This window comes from Phaseolus vulgaris, chromosome 11 (assembly GCF_000499845.2).
Source record: "Phaseolus vulgaris cultivar G19833 chromosome 11, P. vulgaris v2.0, whole genome shotgun sequence".
Lineage (NCBI taxonomy): Eukaryota > Viridiplantae > Streptophyta > Magnoliopsida > Fabales > Fabaceae > Phaseolus > Phaseolus vulgaris.
In genome coordinates, this window is record NC_023749.2 from 12,918,096 (window position 1) to 12,940,471 (window position 22,376).

Genomic DNA, 22,376 nt, shown 5'->3' on the forward strand with positions numbered 1-22,376 from the left:
TAGTAGCTTGAATTAGACAAACCCATATGAAAAATACCTAGATCAACCTGAGGCGATCATGAGTTCAATGATATGTCAAGAGGTCGACCCAGATGATTGACAGTCCATGTTCAGAGGATAATTAAAAACAAAAAACACATGGTGAATAACTGAGTTAGTTAAGCATATATATACTTTCGATGTAAAAGTTGTTAAGAATAATATTGCATTGTAGCCGAAAATAAAGGTACACATTACCGAAATATTATTGTTGTTAAGATTATATTCTTGTTATTGATATTATATTCTTATTGAAATAATATTCTGGTTGATGAAACTTGTTGAAGGAATGTCTAGAAAATTGTACAACTTTATTTTTAATTGCTCAGGTGCTCTGTCATTACTTATTGCAATTGAAAATACACAATTGACGTACATGCAAATTTTCATATTATTATTTAATTTATAGAAACTTTTTTTTTTTGAACTGATCACTGTACAATTGACCTACGTGCAATTTTTTATATTATTATTTAATTTATATCAATCATTAAATCGAAACCAATATTTAGAGATCAAAATAATTAGTTGCAATATTAACTAAATTAGATACCATTTTAGAAACTAAAAAAAATTGGTTTGTACCCGAAAGTTGTTAAGAATAATATTGCATTGTAGCCGAAAATAAAGGTACACATTACCGAAACATTATTGTTGTTAAGATTATATTCTTGCTATTGAAATTATATTCTTATTGAAATAATATTCTGGTTGATGAAAATTGTTGAAGGAATGTCTATAAAAGGGTTTAAGACTCTGAGTAAAGGTAAGTTTTTTCCTTTGAGAACTCTAGACTGAAACAAATTTATAGTTTGAATGCTCTCATTGACTTGATAGTAAGAGTGTGATCAATAGGTAGAGTCTCCTTTGTCACAAAGCATCGGCATCTCAGAGCATCACGTGAAGACAAGACAAAGCGGAGCTTGTTGGGTTTTAATAGTGTCAAAGTTCAAGAGGGGGAAATGGGGGGTGAATTGAGCTTTTAAAAATTCCAGACAGATTCAGTTTTTAGCACAGTACCAAGAAAAATAAATCGATTTATTTACCAATGAACAAATTTATTTTTTATACTATTTATGTATTAAGAAGTTTATATCAGTTAAGTGATTTTTTATTTTAAGCAGATTGATTCACAAGCTACACTCACACTGTTTTTAATAGGAACAATAAAAACATAATCAATGATCTTCAGCTTTTAAATCCAGTGATAAACCTTCAATTACAAGCTTGACAATAAATTGGGTAAACTATCACAAATCAAACGATTCTAGTTGTACTCAACAGTTCATACACTTTTTAAAAGAATCAAACAGGTTTTCCAGAAATCAAGAACAGTATGAAGAAGCCCAGAAAGAAAAAATTTATTTTTAATTGAACAAATTCAATTTCTGACTCTTTAACAGATAAAGCAGTAAAAGAGTGCAGGGATGAAGAGAGAGTGAACACAAAACAATGCATCAGTTTGAGAAAAGAATCTATTCATTTAGAGAAGAACATATTCATTTTCTATGTTGTAAAGGATATTTTTACAAAACATGTGAAAAACATTTTCATAAGTCTTGTGCTTGCTCTTATCGCAAGGTCAGGGGTTAAGAGGTGAGTTACTCAACAAAAAACCTAATTTAAACAACCTCTAATCTAAACCTAAGACATCCTTAAAGCAAAAGCCAACACTAAGGAAAAATACACATTTGGCTTCATCAAACACTTTGTCTTTGAAGAGGCAACATCCATCTTCAACAATCTCCCCCTGTTTGATGGAGACAAATCCCCATAGCTCAATTGCTTTAAGAAGAGAACAACACCTGTACTGCATCAAACATCAAACTATAAAAGTTGAAACAATTCATAATATGAGTCAATCAGTTTTAAGATGCAGAGTGTACTCCCTGTATTACCTAGCTTTACCTAGCATGGTGAGCTATTTTTTTTCTCTCTTTGGATTCATCAAACAACATTTAAGCATAGAGAAAGATAAAAACAGAAAGATAACACAACCATAACAGTCCAGAAAAGAATACAAATTGTTCAGCATTACAGGAATATAAACTTGTGAAAGAAAAGCATGGAAAGCAAGACAGTTCTAATCTTTGTAGTATAAGTCTGCCAGCTGCAACTGAACCCCATCAATTTGATTATCAAGATGCTGGAACCTTGTTTGAGTTGTCTCGAAGTAGGCCCTTTGTTCTGTTGTCATGGCATAAAGGCGATACAGAACCTGCCTCTCAAACATGGATAAGGGTTCACCCTTGTATTCTGAAGCTTGATAGGCAACAAGAGCATTTTGGGGAGTTTCATCAGCATCTTCATTCATTGTCTATGGTGCAGGTGATCCTCCTCTGTATTCAGTAGAAGAAGATCGCATTCTGTGACTCCTAGCATGGTCAGCAAAGGATCCCATTCTATGTGATGAAGTGTGATGAACTTCATAGCAAGATTGTTCAGCAGCTTGCATAGTATCATCTTCCATTGGTACAACCTCATCTTCCTCATCATTGTTGAGGTTTGAACCTCCATGTTTTTCCTTGTGAGTTTTGCTTTTGAGAAACACCCAGCAGTCCTCCACTTTATGAAACCCCATCTTTGTGAGAGTTGAGTTATCAATTTCACTACATCTTTGATGGTTTCATTCCTCTCATTAGAAGTTTCAATACCAAAATAGTCAATTAATTTTGAAACAAGAATAGCATAAGGAAAACGGTAATCAGTTAATCTTTTAGATTTCAACATATGCTCCATGATGATATATACCCAGTTAACCTTGATCAGATTCATGATGCATTAGAGAAGTATTAAATCCTCTTCATGTAGAACAACATGATTTGTACCTTTAGGAATGAGTTGCCATGCAATGATGTAGGAAAGTAATCTTGGGGTTAAATTCAGGTTACCTGCATGGAACTTGTTCACACTTAGGGATGGATCCCTTACACAGCTTCGATAATACTGAATTTTGTTAAACTCCTGAATCCCATTTGTATTTCCTTTTCCAACCTTCAAACCAACATACTTGATTCCAGCCACCAAATTCCATACTTCATTGGTGAATTTCATCTTGATCCCTTTCACGTAAGACACCAGATTTTTTCCATCCAAGGTCAGATTGGTGTAAAACACCTTCACAAGATCAGGGTATACATTACTAGTCATTTCAAGAAGCTGCTTCAGTCTTTGATGCTTTAAAGCAGATCTGGTTTCATTCAGATTCTCAGTTTTCAACCAAGAGGACTCTAGAAATTTAGGAATGTTGATTTGCTTTTTACTCATCTCATGGATGTAGGCGGTTATCCCTTCGTCATCTCCAACAAACTAGTTTTCCAGCACTCCTTGAAAGTTGTTCTGCTTGTTCTATTTCTTCTTTCTCTGACGTGATGAAGAAGCCATGGTTGAACCAAAGTTGGGTCTGGAAACACAACTTAAAACCGAATTAGTGTATAGTGATAAGCATACATTAAGAAATCACCAAAGAGAGAATATTACCTTTTGATTCAAATGGTGAGCAATGAGTATGAGCAACACATTTACACATATTTATATTGGAAAATTGAAATGGGTTGATGAAGCAGTTAAGAGCAAATTGGTTTGCCCTTGTCCATTTCAAACTTTCTCAGCAGATCCTTGCAATACTTGGCTTGATTTAAGAATATGCCATCCTTGAGTTGTTTGACCTGCAAGCCTAGAAAATAGTTCAACTCACCCATCATAGACATTTCAAACTCACTCTTCATGATTTCTACAAAAGTTTCACACAGCTCTCCATTGTTTGATCCAAATATAATATCATCCACATAGACTTGTGTCATTTTCTTTCTTCTTAATGAACAAGGTCTTATCTGATGTGCCTTTGTCATAGCCTTGTGAGGTAAGGAAATCACTTAGCCTTTCATACCATTGCTTAGGAGCTTGCTTAAGCCCATAGAGAGCTTTCTTAAGTTTGAACACATGTCCTGGATGTTGATGGTCTTCAAATCCTGGTGGCTGTGAAATAAATACCTCTTCATTTATATAACCATTTAAGAAGGCACTCTTCACATCCATTTGGAATAGCTTGAATCCTTTGATGCAGGAGAAGGCAAGGAGCAGTCTAACAGCTTCAAGCCGAGCCACTGGTGCATATGTTTCATCATAGTCTATTCCCTCTTCTTGATTATACCCTTTAGCCACTAGTCTAGCCTTATTTCTGGTAATCATCCCATGCTCATCCATCTTGTTTCTGAATACCCACTTTGTTCCAATGATGTTCATTTAAGGTATTCTAGGAACAAGAGTCCATACCTCATTTAGAGCAAATTGATTCAGTTCCTCTTGCATAGCCAGAATCCAGTTACTGTCCTTGAGTGCTTCATTCAAACTTTTAGGCTCCACTTGAGAAACAAAGGCCATTGTCTCACAGAAATTACTCAAAGACTTCCTAGTTGAAACTCCTTTCTCAATATTCCCAATGACATTATCAAGGGTTAGATCTCTTGGAGTTTTCCATTCTTTTGGCAAACCTGCAGAAACAGTAGGTTCTTTCACACAAGCATCATAGAGTCTGTTATCCTAAAATTTAATGTTAGGCAAACCAGAAACAAGATCTTTGGATTTCAATTTATTTAAGTGATTAGTGTGAATGTGAGCTAACCTCCTGTGCCACAACCAAGACTCATCACTTCTAGACAGTAGACACTCATTTGAAGAATCAGTTTCCAGAATATCCAAGAGATATATGTTATTCACTCTCTTACCAGTAAACAACACCTTACCAGAGGAGTCATTTGAGATTGTGCAATCATTTGACTTGAAGTTTACCTTGTATCCTTTGTCACATAGTTGGCTAATACTAAGAAGGCTATGCTTGAGTCCTTCCACATAAAGCACATTCTCAATAGTGGTTGAATTTCCAGTTCCAACAGTTCCTCTGCCCAGAATTCTTCCACGATTATTGTCCCCATAGGTTACATGTCCCTCTGCCTTGAGCTTTAAGCTAGTAATTTTTGTCAGATCACCAGTCATATGCTTTGAAAATCCACTGTCCAAATACCATTGATTTCTCTTGATTCCTTTCTGCAAAACATAGTAAAAATAATACAAATGGTACCCTTCTCAGTATAGGGTCCAGCAATGATTAAAACCTTTCCTTTGGTAGCCATTTGGCTAAGTTTTTGGGGACAATATATTTTCTAGCAATACATGATCTAGAGGTATGTCCATATTTCATACAATAAAAGCAAGTAACATGAGATGCCTTTCTGCCACTGTTAAAAGATGAAAAACTTGTTTTTGCTGGAACAAAAAAACTTGAAAGCTTTTTAACATTGGTTACATTTCCAGGATTATAACCAATTCCATTTTTGTTAAAAACAACATTCTGTGAACCTAGAAGAGACTCAAGATTCTCTCTTCCCTTAGTGAAATTAGATAGGGTTTTTAGCAAATACTCCACTTGTTTTTCCAATTTTTTACAGTTTTCACAGGTTTTAATAGAGGCATGCAAGCATGTTAGTTCAAGACTTACAAGATCAGTTTTAGCCTTATGCAGTTCTTCCTCAAGTGTTTTTACATTAGGTGCAAGCACATTATTTACCTTTTGCAACTTACTGCATATTACAGCCAATCTATTTGCCTCATCATGTGTTTCTTTGAAAGCAGCAAGCAATTGATCATAGTTATCAGATTTCATAGAAAATTCACTTACCGAATCAGAGATTGATCTTTCATCTTTTACCATGAAGCACAAATTGGTTTCCCCACTCTCAGTTGAAGAACTATTGGTTGAAGATACTTCATTTTCTTCCCAAGAGATGTAAGCTCTTCTCCCCTTGCTCCTTTCAACTTTCTTGCTGGCTGATTTGTCCTTTGATTGATTGTTTAGATAGTCCATCTTGATATGCCCTATTTTACCACAACCAAAGCAAGTGTAGTTAGAGGAATTTGATTCATTCAGTTTGGGATACCTTTTTTTTCTGTTGGTTCTTATCTCTGCTTTTCTTCTTTAGGAATCTGTTGAACCTTTTTGTGAGTAGGTTGATTGTTTCATCATGTTCAGCATCTTCTTTCTCCTCATTGATGTCACTCTGTGTACTTGCTTTCAGTTCAAGTCCCTTGGGTTTCCTTTCCACTGTTTCTTGCTTTTTGAGTCTCTTGAGCTCCAGCTCATGCTCCATTAATTTCCCAAATAGTGCAGCAGTGGACAGCTTTGACAAATCACGACTTTTTGATATGGCAGTCACTTTGGGTTGCCAGCTTCTGTCGAGGCACTTCAGCACTTTTATGTTAAGTTCCTCTTTGTCAAATACCTTTCCCAATCCAGTAAGATGATTCACAATGTGGGTGAACCTTTTCTGCACATGAGCAATGCTCTCTTCGGGTTGCATTCTAAAAAGTTCATACTCTTGGATGAGAGAATGTTTTCTTGATCTCTTCACATCCTCAGTGCCTTAATGAGTAACTTCCAAGACCTCCCACATCTCCTTAGCTGAACTGCATTGAGATATTCTGAAGAACTCATCCATTGTTAATGACGAAGTTATGATGTTCTTAGCTACAAGATCATATTGAGCCTTCTTCTTTTCACTCTCACTCCATTCAAATCTTGGCTTTGCCACTTCTTCATCCTTGACAACCTGCATTGGCACATAAAGTCCATGGACCACAACCTCCCAAATACACGAGTCAATAGATTCAATGAAAATTTTCATTTTAATTTTCCAAAAAGCATAATTCATCTTAGGAGGTCTATTGATAGACGATCCCTTAGCAAAAAGCACTTTAAACTCAGAAATTATTACAAACAAACTTGAGCAAAATACAAGTCCTAGCTCTTGATACCAATTGTTAGGTTTAATAATGTCAAAGTTCAAGAGGGGGGGTGAATTGAGCTTTTAAAAATTTTAGGCAGATTCAATTTTTAGCACAGTACAAAGAAAAATAAATCGATTTATTTACCAATGAAAAAATTTATATTTTATACTATTTATGTATTAAGAAGTTTATATCAGTTAAGTGATTTTTGATTTTAAGCAGATTGATTCACAAGCTACACTCACACTGTTTTTAGAGAGGAACAATAAAAACATAATCAATGATCTTCAGCTTTTAAATCCAGTGATAAACCTTCAATTACAAGATTGACAATAAATTGGGTAAACTATCATAAATCAAATGATTCCAGTTGTACTCAACAGTTCATACACTTTTTAAAAGAATCAAACAGGTTTTTCCAGAAATCAAGAACAGTATGAACAAGCCCAAAAAGAACAGATTTATTTTTAATTGAACAGATTCAATTTCTGACAGTTTAACAGATAAAGTAGTAAAAAAGTGCAGGGAGGAAGAGAGAGTGAACACAAAACAATGCATCAGTTTCAGAGAATCTATTCATTTAGAGAAGAACAGATTCATTTTCTATGTTGTAAAGGATATTTTTACAAAACATGTGAAAAACATTTTCATAAGTCTTGTGCTTGCTCTTATCACATGGTCAGGGGTTACGAGGTGAGTTACTCAGCAAAAAAACCTACATTAAACAACCTCTAATCTAAACCTAAGACATCCTTAAAGCAAAAGCCAACACTAAGGAAAAATACACATTTGGCTTCATCAAACACTTTGTCTTTGAGAGGCAACATCCATCTTCAACAGAGCTCACCACCAAGTATGACCGAAGTCAACCGACAAGAACAATTATTATACAAAATATTATATTTAATTTTTAATTTTTTTCTTAAGTAAAAGTTTAGTTTATCTTTAATAAAAAATTAATTTTCTATTTAAAAATAGATTTAAATTATAAAAAAATATAATTGTGTTTATAATTTAAATATAAATAAAAGTAGAAATATGATATTTAAATTATAAAAAATACATAATATTATATAATTATATAATAAATCATATTTAAGTTTAATTTTAAAAATAAAAATTAAATAAAAATATTAAAATTTAAAATATTATGATTGTGTATAATCCAAATCGGTGTATCTAACACCCCAACTTATAAGCATCGGTTCAACACCCCAACTTGTAAGCATATGTTGTATGTCCATGTCTGAGATGCATCTAAGGGGTGGATGCAATGCCTTTACATGGTATTAGAGCTTTATAGTTTGTTAATTTTTATTTAATTATTTATGATTATAATATCTACAACATTAAAATATATAAATATAAATTAACATAATATTATAAATTTATGATATTATAAATAATATATACACATCAAAATATAATTATAAAATAATTTAACTATATAATGTATTATTATTACCTTGGATTTAAAATATGTACAGAACAATGAAATGAAGAGATGTGTTACTTTTAGTCCAACTATCAAATAATATTTTTAATTTTATTACCTCAAAAGTGATTGATGTTCAACTTTTGTCTTTCTATAATATTGGTATTTGACTTTTCTCACATTTTTAACCATTGATTCCCACATTTCGAATACTAAGTGAAGAATAGTTATATTCGTAAATATGTAATCAAACTTCATTCCCCAATTATCAATCAACAAAGTTTCTTTCACAAATTATGCATTATCCATGTTATGTTTTATTTAAGATCATTCATCACTAATCATCTCTTGAATTCATTTTTTTAAACTTCTAAACATGGTTAACATAACTATGGTTGAAGCAAATCTTATTGGAGGAACATAAAACAACTTCAATGACTTGAATTTACTTAACATTGATAATCTCATATAGTGTCCTACAATAAAGTTTTTAATAAAAGTAACATCATCCATAATTTGTGAGATCCAAGAACATTGTTGTGCATTACACAAGAAGTCTAATAGATTGAAGGAAATTCTGATTCTATGAGATACGCACTACCTCCATAATTGTACCTCTAATGTATTTATTAATAAAAAAATTGTCCTTTATCTCATCATATCTATATTTTGACTTTAAAAATATTGGTTCATTTTCAATGATAACCATAAAATATATAAGTGGTCTTCTTTGTCAAATATGATGTAATTGAACATGTACTATATATATAGTAAATACAAAAAAATATAGTGTTTTTTAAAAGTTTTTCTTTTAAAAGCACGTCATAAATTCAAACAACAATAGAAAAGTTGTAGAAAATTAAAAAACAAACCGAATTTAGAGATCATTTTAAAATTAAACTAGTTGAAATTGATCACAACAATGTTCCTAAACCCTAAACCCTAAACCCTAAACCCTAAACCCTAAAGTTATTAATGCTTATAATGCAAAACATTAGGAAAAAGTTATAAGAATTAAAATTAATTAAGTAAAAAATAATAATACATAAACTATTGTGATACTTTTACTTTAATTATTAAGATTTCCTTTATTAAGACTAGTGTGTAATTCCTAGTCAAGAAAACAACATATGAAACTCTTAAAATATTTCTATAGATTGAAACATGCTCTAAAATAATGACATAAAAACTTGATGATGTCTTATATTATATTACTGCTTTCTAATACTAATAATTAAGAGGTTGATAAATGTGTACACTAATTTTTTTAAAATGGTGAATAAGTCGTTATATATTTATATACTAATATGATAACTTTTGATACATAACTAAATATTTACAAAATTATTATTTCTTAGATTTGAGTTTAAAAAGTAAGATATGGTCATGGATGAGTAAAAAGCCATAATATAGGAAAAGTTGTACAGAGGTGTAGATATAGCAAGCTATACAAAATCTCTGTTTATAATGTTGTGATTCCACATTTATTGACTACTGAACCGTCATAAGTCCAGGTTCAACACACATGATCTTCAGACCTTCTGACAGTCAAGAGCTACATCACAAAATTCAAGATCTATCTTCTATGTTACATAACATAGAACTTATTGGAGGATGCCCAGGATATGGATCAGGAATTAACAACTTCCGCGTGTTATAATCAGCCTAGGGTAACTTATAAAAATGAAAACATATTTTAAGATCTAAAATATCTTAAATTTCGAAAAATAATAAAAAAACTTTTTTCGAAAAGTATTACAATAAATATTTAAAATATTCTCAATTAATTGAACTTATTAATTAACAACATATTAATAAATTTAAGGCAAATCTTAATTAAAATTGAAGAGTTTACATATAAAAATAACAATTTCAAAAGGTACAAATAATTAATTAAAATAAATAATAAATTCATAAACAAATAATTAATAAACAAACAGAAAATAAGTCTGTAAAATAAGACAATGGCTTCAGTGTGTGTAACAGTCAGATCATTGATAAAAATCTCACTGAAATCCGCTAAGATAAATAAATTATCATCATAAGCCAAACCATTTATCACAATAATATTTAATTTAACAGACAATTAAAGCAAAAACTAAAATTATTAAGAAATAAAAAGTTCACAACGAATTAAGTAAACAACTAAGTTTAGGTGAATGGAAAGATTTGGTGTGCTCGGACAGCCAAGGGTTTCATAATCAACTTCTGAGTAAATCCTCAAATCAGAAACTCTAGTCCACGATTCTCTCGTCACAGCACAAAGAACAAATTACAAAGAAACAATGTTGGTGGCGTTTCCAAGACCAAATGGTATGAAGATGAACCCACCAATCAGGATGACCACGTCATGAATATGGCGTCCGAGCCATTATACCAGCAGGAACCATTTATCCCCCGGAATTGGTAATGGACGCAAAGGAAACAATGCTCCTAAACGTTTAACCATCATACGAAAAAATAGGCATTCACTCGAAATAATGTTCTAATGATTTAATGCAAATGAAAAATATCTCTAACTATGGTGCTCAGTGGAAGGAGAAGTCGTTAAAATTGAAGGCTCACGGGCGAAACCATGTGATTATGTCTACTGCCCAAACACACTTCGGTGCTTCATCTCATCATAACACCGATAACTTAGAAATTACTATTATTCCGAAGTAAAAGAAACCAGGTAAACACCGAATCTATTATTATCTAAAAGAATATAAAGAGAGAGCAGCATGATTGACTACTATGACCATAAATTAAATATTGTTATCTAAATATTAAAAAAATATAGAATAATATATTTCTTAATCTTAGTATATCTAGATAATTGGAAGTATATTTTGTATGATGATCTTTCGTACAAGTAGATTCAGTAGCTAAACATAGGGATGCACATGCATTAAAGTGGCAAATTTTTATTATGGATTTCCATTTTGTTAAAAAGTAAATAAATGCTATTAGATCTATGATTCAAAATGAAATAATTCAATAGCGATTACTTGTTTTCACATTGGAACGGTGTGAATACATGAAAACTAACCAAACAAAAAAATTATTGTAAGACAACTATTATCCATCTACTTTGTAGTGGGATGTATGTATTTTGCAAAATATCTATACTGTTACAATTCTATATACAAATTCATGTGGAGAGATACACCGCCTTAAGATCAGAAGAAATCTTCTAACTGCCTTCCCTGGCAAGACACTTCAACAAATAGTCAATGACAATGTAAGACAACTATTATCCATCTACAAATATGTGTCTATTATTCATCTACAAATTAACCTTAACAAATTCCCTTATCTATTTATTAAGACAGACATTCTAAGTAACGTACATTCTCAGTTCTACTGAATTATGGTTCTCAGTTCCTTTTAGTCAATAATGTTCTGGAGACTTTACGTTCATCGCACACATTGATACCAAGAACCATTATATAAGAACACTTTGGTGGGCTATATGGATGATAGTAGGCCGTAAGATCTGAATCATTGTTAATTAACGACGACAGGTTTCAGATTAATATCACTTGCAACTGTAGAAATGTCTACTTTATCCCAAGAAAAAAGTCTACAATGAAATACAGATTAAAATAAATAATAAAATCAGAAATAACAATAAACAAAGTAGTAGAAATAAGTTTCCTTTTAACACAAGACAAGGGCTTCAGTGTGTGTAACATTCAGATCATTGATAGAAATCTCACTGAAATCCGCTAAGATAAATGAATTATCATCATAAGCCAAACAATTTAAAATCTTCCGAAAAGAAAGAAATTTGATTTAACAAAACATTCAAATAATTAAGAAATTAAAAGCTTACAACGAATTTTGTGAAAAACCAATTTAAGGTGGAACGAAATAATTGGTGTGCTCGGACAGCCAAGGGTTTCATAATCAACTTCTGAGTAAATTCTCAGATCAGAAACTCTAGTCCACAAGTGTTTCGTCACAGCACACTGATCAAACTACAAAGTCCAATGATAATTTTCAAAAACATTACATACACAAAATTATCTATATCTATAATTTGAATGAACTACGTAAGCAAAAGTTGATACACACTGTATCCACACCTATAAAGAGCTGCAATCAGAACAAAATTTGCATTCTTCCAGTGAATTGAATACTAAAAATGTTGGTGGCGTTTCCAAGACCAAATGGTATGAAGATGAAACCACCAATCAGGATGACCACATCATAAATATGGCGTCCGAGCCATTATACCAGAAGGAACAATTTATCCCCCGGAATTGGTAATGGACGCAATGGAAAACAATGCACCTAATAGTTTAACTCTTATACAACGTTCATTCAAGCAATGTTCCTAATGACTTTATGCAAATGAAAATCATCTCTAATTATGGTGCTCAGTGGAAGGAGAAGTCGTTAAAATTGGAGGCTCACGGCGAAACCTTGTGGTTCCGTCCACTGCCCAAACACGCTCAAGTGCTTCATCTCATCATAACACCATTAATATATAAATTAGTACTCCATATAATACATTCACAGGTAACAAAAACCAGATGGCAACAGTAGCATTGTCAAGAACAAATGAACCGAATTAGAAGTACAAGCAACAACCAATTGAAGGACATTTGAAACAAGTGTTAAAAACTACAAGACAAAGGCTTCAGTGTGTGTAACATTCAGATCATTGATTAAGATCTCACTGAAATCCGCTAAGATAATTAAATTATCATCATAAGCCAAACTGTTTTCTTAAGCCAATTTAGCATAATTACAATACAAAAACCAATGGTACCTGTAACAGGGAGAGAGCCAACAAAATTCTTTTGGATAATGAAAATGGTCAGAAGAAAAAAACTAATTTTGGAAATTTTGGTGTGCTCGGACAGCCAAGGGTTGATAATCAAGTTCTGGATAATTACCCAGATCAGAAACTCTAGTCCACGAAATTGTCTCGTCACAGCATATACACAAAACCTAAAATTATGAATTCGAAAAAAGGAGAGAAGAGGAATCACAGAACATCACGATACATAAACTCTAAACAATAGTTCATAAAGGCAGAACTTTCAGGAAAATTCTGACTCGAAATCAATGCCAAGATGAACCCTAAGCGGCTATTCGATTACCCAAATGAGAGCGACGAAGAAGTTGCAATAGATGGGGCAATAGGTTTGATTAAATAGGCAGTGAAGAATGAAAGTGTCAAACACTAAATTAGGGTTTATGGATATTGGGCCGAACACCGATGCAAGAAATCTTGACTGGGCTGAAACTTAAAACCCAAATACATAATGAACAAATCGTTAATTTGTGATAAAAAAAATTGTAGAATTTTATAATAAGTAACTATAATTTTAAGTTTAAGCAAACGAGCTTAATAAATAATCTCATAGATTTTTACTCAAAAACTCTGCTCATTTTAAAATTTTATTAACCATTAAATAATTATTATAATTTCCATACATATTTTTACTATATTTTACGTTATGCAATATCCACAATACACATATTTATTCTAAATAACTAGCATTTTTTTAATAAATAAAATTTAAAATATATATTATATTTTAATTAAAAATAATAATTAATATATATTTTAAAACAGAAATTACATTTTAGATAATGATAAGCAGTTTGTACCCGTGATTGAAAGGCTTTTTTAATTAGGATAACAAATTGGATAAATTTTATTTCAAATTATAATGAATCAATAAAAAAATATTAATACATATAAAAATATATTTTATTAATAAAATTTCAATTCATTTTTAATAATTGTTTTACGGATAAATATTCAATTCATTTCTTGCAGCTTCCTCCTCTTTATTAGGAATATCTTCAACCGTCATTAATTTTCTTTTGTGAAAGTCTTTGTTGATGTCAAACTTGTTTTCTTCAAGAGAAATATTGTAGAAGTACGAGGTTTGCTCCAAAGTGTTTTGAAAGCCAAGTTGGTATTGAAGGAAAACGGCAATTGCTTCCTACACCATATCCAATCACGGAAAAAACCGAAAATACCCTTAGAAAATAGGGTACATATAAAATTACATTTCGGACTCCCTTTTCCAGAACACAATAATCTCTTCCGAATAATTTTTTTTGGAATGTATTATTTTCAGTTCCAGATTTTTTTATCCTGAATGGGATTTTGATTTTTTTTTTCAGATTTTTATATCCGAAACACAAAAATATTTTCCGGATTTATTTTTCCATAATGCATTATTTTCAATTTCGGATTTTTATTTTCGGATTAAAGGGTATTTTCAGAGTTTTTGAAATTATGTTGGGTGCAGGTTCAAAAGTGTTGGGTGCAGGGAGCATTTGCCAAATCATAATCTGTTAGAGGAGTAAGGCCCACTAGACAAAACAAACAGCCCCTATGGATGAAGGACAACATAACAAAATAGGGTGATATTTGTAGTAAAAAGTAATGGGCTCCAGACTATAGCCCAAATTTTGGTAACCTAAAGCATCACTATATAAGGGATGCTAATTGCATAAATAAAGGGACACAAACTTTTACCCTAGTATCTTTTTCCTGAGTATTGGTTAATTTGGTAGTTATTGTAGCTTACTCTATCATTGGTGCTTTCATTGTCTTCCTCCATGCCTCCCAAGCTGATCTCCAAGGAATTGGAAGACCTCTTTCAGGCCATCCAGGACCGCCTCACATCCATTCAGTCTCAACTGGAGACTAATGAAGCTCGCTAGACCAATCTTGAGGCACGGAATGATTCCCTCCACTCTTCCCTCACTCTGTTACAGGATCAGGTTGCTACTTTTCCTCATATTCAATCATCACCTTTAACTAATTCACATGACCACACAACCACCGTATCCCCACCTCCACCAACACTTAGACTACCCAAACTGTAGCTCACGTTTTTTGAAGGACCAGAACCCCTAGACTGGTTATTCCAAGCAGCACAGTACTTTAATTTTTATCATATTTCCCCAGAAAACAAATTATCCATGGTTCCTTTTCACATGAAAGGGGAAGCTCTTAGCTGGTTTAAATGGATGCACCAAAATCATCTCATTACTGATTGGCCTTCCTTCACTTGTTCCTTGGAATTACGTTTCGGCCCTGCCTCTTATACAAACCATCAAGCTGAACTTTTCAAACTACACCAACAAACCATAGTTACGGACTACCAAACCAGATTTGAGAAATTATACAATTGTGTCCATGGCTTGAGTCCTAAAACCATCCTTAACTGTTTCATATCAGGTCTCAACCCTGAGACCAGGAAAGAACTTTCAATTCTGAACCCCTATTCCATATCACAAGCTATTCCTAGCTAAGCTCATTGAAGACAAAGTCAAAGATTCCAAACCTCGACAAACCCGACCCCCTCCATACACCACTGTTTTTAACCCCATCAACACCCCCACCAGTCGTGCTCAGACCACACCTAATACCCTCCCAATTAAACGCCTTACCCCCACCTAGATGCAAGAGCGTCGTGCTCTTGGCTTGTGTTATAACTGTGACGAGAAATTCCTTCCAGGCCACAAATGCTCCACCTCACGTTTTCTTTTACTTTTAGAGGATACATATCCTATCATTGAAATCCTAGATGACCCTCCTGATCCCACCCACACAACAGACATGGTCCACTTTCACCTATCCCCCCACGCTCTTACAAGAAATTTTTCCCTCAAACACTAAAATTCCAAGCCCTCATCCACAATTTACCAGTCACCGTTCTCATAGACTCTGGCAGTTCCCACAACATCCTTCAACCTCGCATTGCTAAACACTTACACTTATCCATTCAACCCAATCCACCTTTTAGAGTCATGGTAGGAAATGGTGCCTTCATAACATGCCAAGGCATTTGTCCTGCTATACAGATATCTATCCAAACTGCGGTTTTCACTATCCCCTTCTCTCTCCTCCCTATAGAGGGTGTTGACGTAGTTCTTGGAATTGAATGGCTACGCACATTGGGCCCCATTCAAGCAGATTTTTCTATACCCAGTATTGCCTTCACTTACCTCAATACACATATCACCCTCACAGCCACAACCTCACCAACCCCAATCCAAGACACTTACCATCAAGTTTGCCATAGCATTGCCACTAACACCATTGCTTCTATTCATTTTTTGTCGGTTGATACCCATTCCCCTTCCCCAATTCCCATATCCCTAGAATCTAGCATGCAAACACCCTCATCCTTATTGTACCAATTACCCCAATCCATTCAAATGATTTTACGTAAACACCAGTCAATATTCAAACCACCACATGGTCTTCCCCCACCACGCCCCCATGACCACCATATCCCCCTCTTACCCAACACTGGCTCGGTTAATGTGCGCCCATACCGTTACCCCCACTCTCACAAAAATACCATCACCCAATTAATTGCAGAGATGTTGCAGGACAGGTTCATCAAACCCAGTAACAACCCATTTTCTTCCCCAATACTGCTCATCAAGAAGAAAGATGGCACATGGCGCTTTTGTGTTGATTACAAAGCACTCAATCCAGTCACTATACGTGACCGTTTCCCTATACCTACTATTGATGAATTGCTAGATGAAATGGGGTCTGCTACAATTTTTACCAAGATTGACTTATACTCAGGGTACCACCAAGTTAGGCTCAACCCCACTGACACTCACAAGACAGCTTTCAAAACCATGGATGGTCATAATGAATTCCTAGTTATGCCTTTTGGTTTAACTAATGCTCCCTCCACATTTTAGGCAGCCATGAATGATCTCCTACGACCCTTCCTTAGGCGGTTTATTTTAGTTGTTTTTTATGACATTCTCATTTATAGCCCCACATTGCAGGATCATTTGACACATTTAGATATTATTCTGAAATTGTTACAAACACAATTATTCTTTGCTAAGCTTTCGAAATGTAGTTTTGCTACCTCGACAGTCAGTTACTTGGGCCACATCATTTCCCCAGCTGGAGTGACCCCTGACCCAGAAAAAATAAAGGCAATCATAGATTGGCCACAACCACAGTCACTCACGGCTTTACGCGCATTCCTCGGCCTCATCGGATTCTACAGAAAATTTATTCGTAATTACGCCACTCTTGTCGCTCCTTTCACCGATTTATTACATTGTCAAAGATTCACATGGCCACAGACGGCCCAAATGGCATTTACAACATTGAAAGTGGAAATAGCAAAGGTCCCTAACCTACATCTTCCTGACTTCGCCCAACCTTTTGTTGTAGATACTAATGCATCCGCAGTCGCTGTAGGAGCGTTCCTCAGCCAAGCCAGTCACCCAATTGCCTTTTTTAGCAAAAAGATGTGCCCCCGTGTCCAAGCAGCATCAATGTATGTGAGAGAGATGTATGCCATCACAAAAGCGATAAAGAAATGGCGTCAGTACTTGTTAGGGAATCATTTCAAAATATACACAGACCAAAAGAGCCTCAACACACTACTCTCACAAACAATACAAACACCAGAACAAAAGAAATGGACAACAAACTCCAAGGATATGATTTTCAGATAATATACAAACCTGGAAAAAACAACGTTGTGGCTGATGCACTCTCCCGCCAGGAACCGCCAACTCTCTTAGTGTTGTTGGTCGTATCATCCCCGATCCGCACCATATTTAAAGAACTACAACAGTTCTTCACCACCACAGAGGGCACCAATTTGTTATGATCGTTCACCAACAATCAACCATTGCCCAATCAATTTTCCACCAGTCAAGGCATACTCTTCTTCCGCAATCGGATATTCCTTCCTCAAGTTCATGATTTCCGCAGGCGTATCATCAGTGAATTTCATGATTCCCCAACAGGGGGACATTCAGGTTTAAAACCCACATTGACAAAGATAGCTGCCTCCTTCTACTCGCCAGGTCTCACAAGAGATACCAAGGAATTCATACAACACTGCTTGGTGTGCCAGCAGAATAAGTACCTGCCAAAAAAACCACAAGGATTGATCCAGCCACTACCTATACCCCATCAAGTATGGGAAGACATCTCTGTGGATTTTATAACTCACTTACCGGCATTTGCTGGCCATACCGTGATTTGGGTGATCTGTTGTCGCCTTTCCAAATACGCTCATTTCTTGGCTTTACCCACTCATTACACGGTCGAGAGCCTCGCACAACGCTTCTCCGCCGAAATTTGTCGTTTACACGGTCTCCCCACTAGCATAGTGTCGGATCGAGACCCCATCTTCACTAGCACCTTCTGGCGCAACCTGTTCAAAGCCCAAGGAACAAAACTGCAATTCAGTTCATCATACCACCCTCAAACCGATGGTCAAACAGAGGTTGTGAATAGGGGATTAGAAGCTTACCTCCGCTGTTTCGCCAATCACCACCCCCATTCTTGGTAAAAATTCCTCCACCTCGCAGAGCTATGGTACAACACGTCCTACCATTGCTCCATTGGCACTTCTCCCTTCCACGCCTTATATGGATGGCCACCGCCCACCACCGTCGACATGCTCCATTCATCGCGCACGGGAACCACGGTTTCGGAACTCCTACAAGAGCACACACTCGTCCTTCACCACTTGAAGTTAAACCTCCTCCGCACTCGCCAAAGCATGCGGGCACAGGCGGACAACCACCGCTCAGATAGGTCCTTTGCCATTGACGACTGGTGTGGCTTCGTCTTCAAACGCACCAACAACACCCAAGCTCTCTCCCCGTTTTTCTGGCCCGTATAGGATCGTACGGCGCATAGGCACGGTGGCCTACGAACTCCAACTTCCGCCGTCGTCACGTATACATCCAGTATTTCATGTTTCGCTGCTCTAACAGTTTAAAGGGCTACCTCCTGGAAGTGTTTCTAACTCAACAAATAACCCCACAACACTTTTAGATCCCCCCACTTCTGCAAACCTCTCACGGCCCAAATGTCATAAGCCCAGACCTCGTCAATGCACCTTCAAACTTTGAGGACAAAGTTGAGTGTCCAGCGGATGGCAATGTTAGAGGAGTAAGGCTCACTAGACAAAACAAACAACCCATATGGATGAGAGACTACATAACAAAATAGGGTGATGCTTGTAGTAAAAAGTAATGGGCTCCAGACTATAGCCCAAATTTTGGTAACCTAAAGCATCACTATATAAGGGATGCTAATTGCGTAAATAAAGAGACATAAACTTTTACCCTAGTATCTTTTTCCTGAATATTGGTTAATTTGGTAGTCATTGTAGCTTACTCTATCATAATCCCAAACCTTCTTCAAGTCGGCTTCGAGTTTTCGGATGTCGACATGAAGTTGCAGACTTTTGTCGTTCTCGGTTTAGTAAGTCATCGTCTTGTTGGGCAAGATTTGCTTTAAACCATTATTCGAGATTTGCAACTCTTTTTCTTTGACATGAGCAGCTTCGAGTCGGGACCAAGTGAATCCCTGTTAAGCTTTAGCCAAGCAACCTCGACCGCTAGATCTTTATTCTGATCAACCAAGGTATTGTTGGCTTCAAGGACGACTTGTAAAGAGGACGCCAACTCTGCCAACTGAGCCTTCAAAGTGTCATTATCGGTGCTCACCATCTTCCGTTAGTCGAAACTCATGTGTTTGTCGATAAACATAGCACGAGCACTCAACTCCATGAAGGCATGTTGAAGCTCGAAGTGAGTAGCCAACATGTAATACTCTTGATCCAGGTTATTGAGTGAGATGGTGACTTTTTTGCACAAGTGCATGTCCCTCTAGAGGAAGTCATTATTGGGAGCACTCAACCCCACCTCTGCCTCTCGGAGAGGCTTTGTTTCCACCTCTACCTCTAAGTGAGGTTACTTGGCGGACTTCCCCGAAGATGACTTGTTAGGATGATGGCGTGGCATCACATCCTTGCCCTTCCTTTTACGAGGTTTCTTAGCAAGGTTGATGGGGGGAAGCTCTTCGGGTGCGGGGTTTGTCAGCTTCAGATGAAGGGCTCTCAGCTTGCGCTCCTTGAAAAAGTCTTTGAAGAAGTTCTTGCTGTCAAAGTGATCCATTGAAGACACAATAGCTGAAAGAAAGAATAGTGAAATGAACGTCAAAGTGCAAAAAAAAAAGAAAAATTGAGGAGAGATATACCCTCAAGGTCGAGAAGTTTGGTAAAAGACATATACGTCTGCAACAACCGTCGAGTTGGGATGGGAAAGCTTGTCCAAAATTGACAAAGTCTCAAAGTCTTCATGGGTCACGACAACCTCGGCCACACACGGAACCATGCCATATCACAAGTCCAGTAAAAGAGGAATTGGGGAGTATGTCCGTCATAGAAAAATTGACGACCTTCTTTCCCAACCACAACTTTAAGAAAGCCTTCTTTAAAGTTCTTGTAAGAAGAAGTGAAAGAGGCAAAAATACAAGTTTTATCTAACTTTTTTTTTTTCTTAAGCCAAATAAAACATTTTTAGATAAAATTTACTCTCTATTTTTAAATACATCCATTACATTTTGCATTAATTAATTACTTCATCTTGAATTTATATTCTTAAATTTATGTATATTTTATATAATATTTACAAAATTTAAATATGCATTTTTTTTTTACTTTTTTACTATTTTTTACTTAATTATTATTTTTCTACATGTTTTCAAATCTTTATAAACTTTTTAAGATAACTTCTTTTAAATAATTTCAAAATTAAACACTTCATCAATTTAATAAATTTAATTTAACTAATTTATATCATAATTTCAAAAATAAAATATTTATGACAATATATAAATAAAATAAATTTAAAATAAATAATCTTTAAAATAATAAAATATTTTATATAACATTTAAATAATTTAAATACATCTTTTCTTTTACTCAACTTAAACTTTTTAAGATAACTTCTTTTAAATAATTTCAAAATTAAACACTTCATTAATTTAATAAATTTAATTTAACTCATTTATATTAAGAACTGATAAATTAAATAATTTATTATAATATTAAAGAAATAATTTTAAAATAAATACAATAAAGAATTAAATATTAAAATATTTCTTATAGTGTTATACATTAAATAAATTTAAATAAATAATTTTAAAATCCTAAAATATAAACATGCATGGGCCATGGCCGACACAAGCCGACGCATATGTGTGGGCCGCGACCGTCGCAAACTGAATTTTTTTTTAAAAAAAATAAATCCATAAGTGCGTCCGTTTTGCGTCGAATGTCATTTTGCGTGGGTTTTGCACCATTTTAGCCGACGATATTAGCATCCGTAGTTGGCCCACACAAGTATTTGGAAGCTAATTGCTTGTTTTATTGTAGTGTATATGTTTACTAAGTTGATTAAACTTTGTTGGATGAATTCTTAAAGTACTCTTTGCATACCACATTCATTTAGTGATTGAGATTCAGTAAGCAAATTTCTCTTAAGGATATTCCAAATTTAACAAGATCGCTAAGTAAATTCAAATTTGTTGGACAAATTAGATTTTTTCCGTGTATTTGTCCAATTTTCACGGAATGAATTTTGACTCTATCTCTTTATGCTCTTAGTTAAACTTTTTGTGTGTGCAAAATTTCAAAACAACTACTAGAATTAATGCGCTAAGATGGTAACCTCTAATATTTTATTTTACTTATAATATACACAACGAGATCCACAAAACTCCGAAGTTTAAAGAATTGAGTTAAAATTACATGGCAAAAAAAAAAGTTAATTAACAAGTATAATAGACACTTAACATTTAGAGGTAAGAACATCTCTATCATCAACTCAATCATCTTTGAGTCACTAAAGTAAATTGCATCCGACATCTTCATCTTTAAACCAAAAATTACAAAGTGTAGGAAGCTAGAAACAACCTTGTTTTTGCAACCCCAAAATTTATTTTCACATGAGTTAAAAGTTGTTTGAAGAGTAGCAACCTCCCTACACTAACACAAAGGAGCAAATCTTCCACAAGTGTAAGATAGACTATTATCCACACGAGAGAGCTTTGACATTTGAGGAATCTTTGATTATACAACTTGTCTAATGTCGTAATATTTGTCACGCCACCATGTACACAATTGTCACGTAAAACTTAAAGTAACATTATTGTTACTCACTTGATGGAATGGTCATATTGGACCTATTTATAAATATAAAAACATAATCAAATCTCTTAAAAGGAGAGTATTAAAATAAGAAAATTAAGTTATGAAGCCAAAAATATAAATAATTAATGTGTATCCTTTTATATAGAAGTGGG

At 34.5% G+C, this 22,376-nt stretch overlaps 10 non-coding genes across 10 annotated transcripts; all 10 read right to left on the reverse strand.

The window, feature by feature from the left end:
- Positions 1-10,222: 10,222 nt before the first annotated feature.
- Positions 10,223-10,306, reverse strand: LOC137811762 (small nucleolar RNA R11/Z151). The gene has a single exon (XR_011081143.1). It is a non-coding gene; the product is annotated as a small nucleolar RNA R11/Z151 (small nucleolar RNA).
- Positions 10,307-10,427: 121 nt separating this feature from the next.
- Positions 10,428-10,523, reverse strand: LOC137811750 (small nucleolar RNA Z157/R69/R10). Its single transcript, XR_011081141.1, has one exon. It is a non-coding gene; the product is annotated as a small nucleolar RNA Z157/R69/R10 (small nucleolar RNA).
- Positions 10,524-10,540: 17 nt separating this feature from the next.
- On the reverse strand, positions 10,541-10,665 carry LOC137811814 (small nucleolar RNA snoR80). The gene has a single exon (XR_011081161.1). It is a non-coding gene; the product is annotated as a small nucleolar RNA snoR80 (small nucleolar RNA).
- A 115-nt stretch (positions 10,666-10,780) lies between these two features.
- LOC137811792 (small nucleolar RNA Z152/R70/R12) lies at positions 10,781-10,888 on the reverse strand. The gene has a single exon (XR_011081148.1). It is a non-coding gene; the product is annotated as a small nucleolar RNA Z152/R70/R12 (small nucleolar RNA).
- Positions 10,889-11,913: 1,025 nt separating this feature from the next.
- Positions 11,914-11,997, reverse strand: LOC137811777 (small nucleolar RNA R11/Z151). The gene has a single exon (XR_011081146.1). It is a non-coding gene; the product is annotated as a small nucleolar RNA R11/Z151 (small nucleolar RNA).
- A 120-nt stretch (positions 11,998-12,117) lies between these two features.
- On the reverse strand, positions 12,118-12,213 carry LOC137811734 (small nucleolar RNA Z157/R69/R10). Its single transcript, XR_011081135.1, has one exon. It is a non-coding gene; the product is annotated as a small nucleolar RNA Z157/R69/R10 (small nucleolar RNA).
- A 171-nt stretch (positions 12,214-12,384) lies between these two features.
- LOC137811808 (small nucleolar RNA snoR80) lies at positions 12,385-12,509 on the reverse strand. Its single transcript, XR_011081159.1, has one exon. It is a non-coding gene; the product is annotated as a small nucleolar RNA snoR80 (small nucleolar RNA).
- Positions 12,510-12,616: 107 nt separating this feature from the next.
- Positions 12,617-12,723, reverse strand: LOC137811785 (small nucleolar RNA Z152/R70/R12). The gene has a single exon (XR_011081147.1). It is a non-coding gene; the product is annotated as a small nucleolar RNA Z152/R70/R12 (small nucleolar RNA).
- A 156-nt stretch (positions 12,724-12,879) lies between these two features.
- LOC137811755 (small nucleolar RNA R11/Z151) lies at positions 12,880-12,963 on the reverse strand. The gene has a single exon (XR_011081142.1). It is a non-coding gene; the product is annotated as a small nucleolar RNA R11/Z151 (small nucleolar RNA).
- A 133-nt stretch (positions 12,964-13,096) lies between these two features.
- LOC137811743 (small nucleolar RNA Z157/R69/R10) lies at positions 13,097-13,191 on the reverse strand. Its single transcript, XR_011081140.1, has one exon. It is a non-coding gene; the product is annotated as a small nucleolar RNA Z157/R69/R10 (small nucleolar RNA).
- Between the last annotated feature and the right edge of the window lie 9,185 nt (positions 13,192-22,376).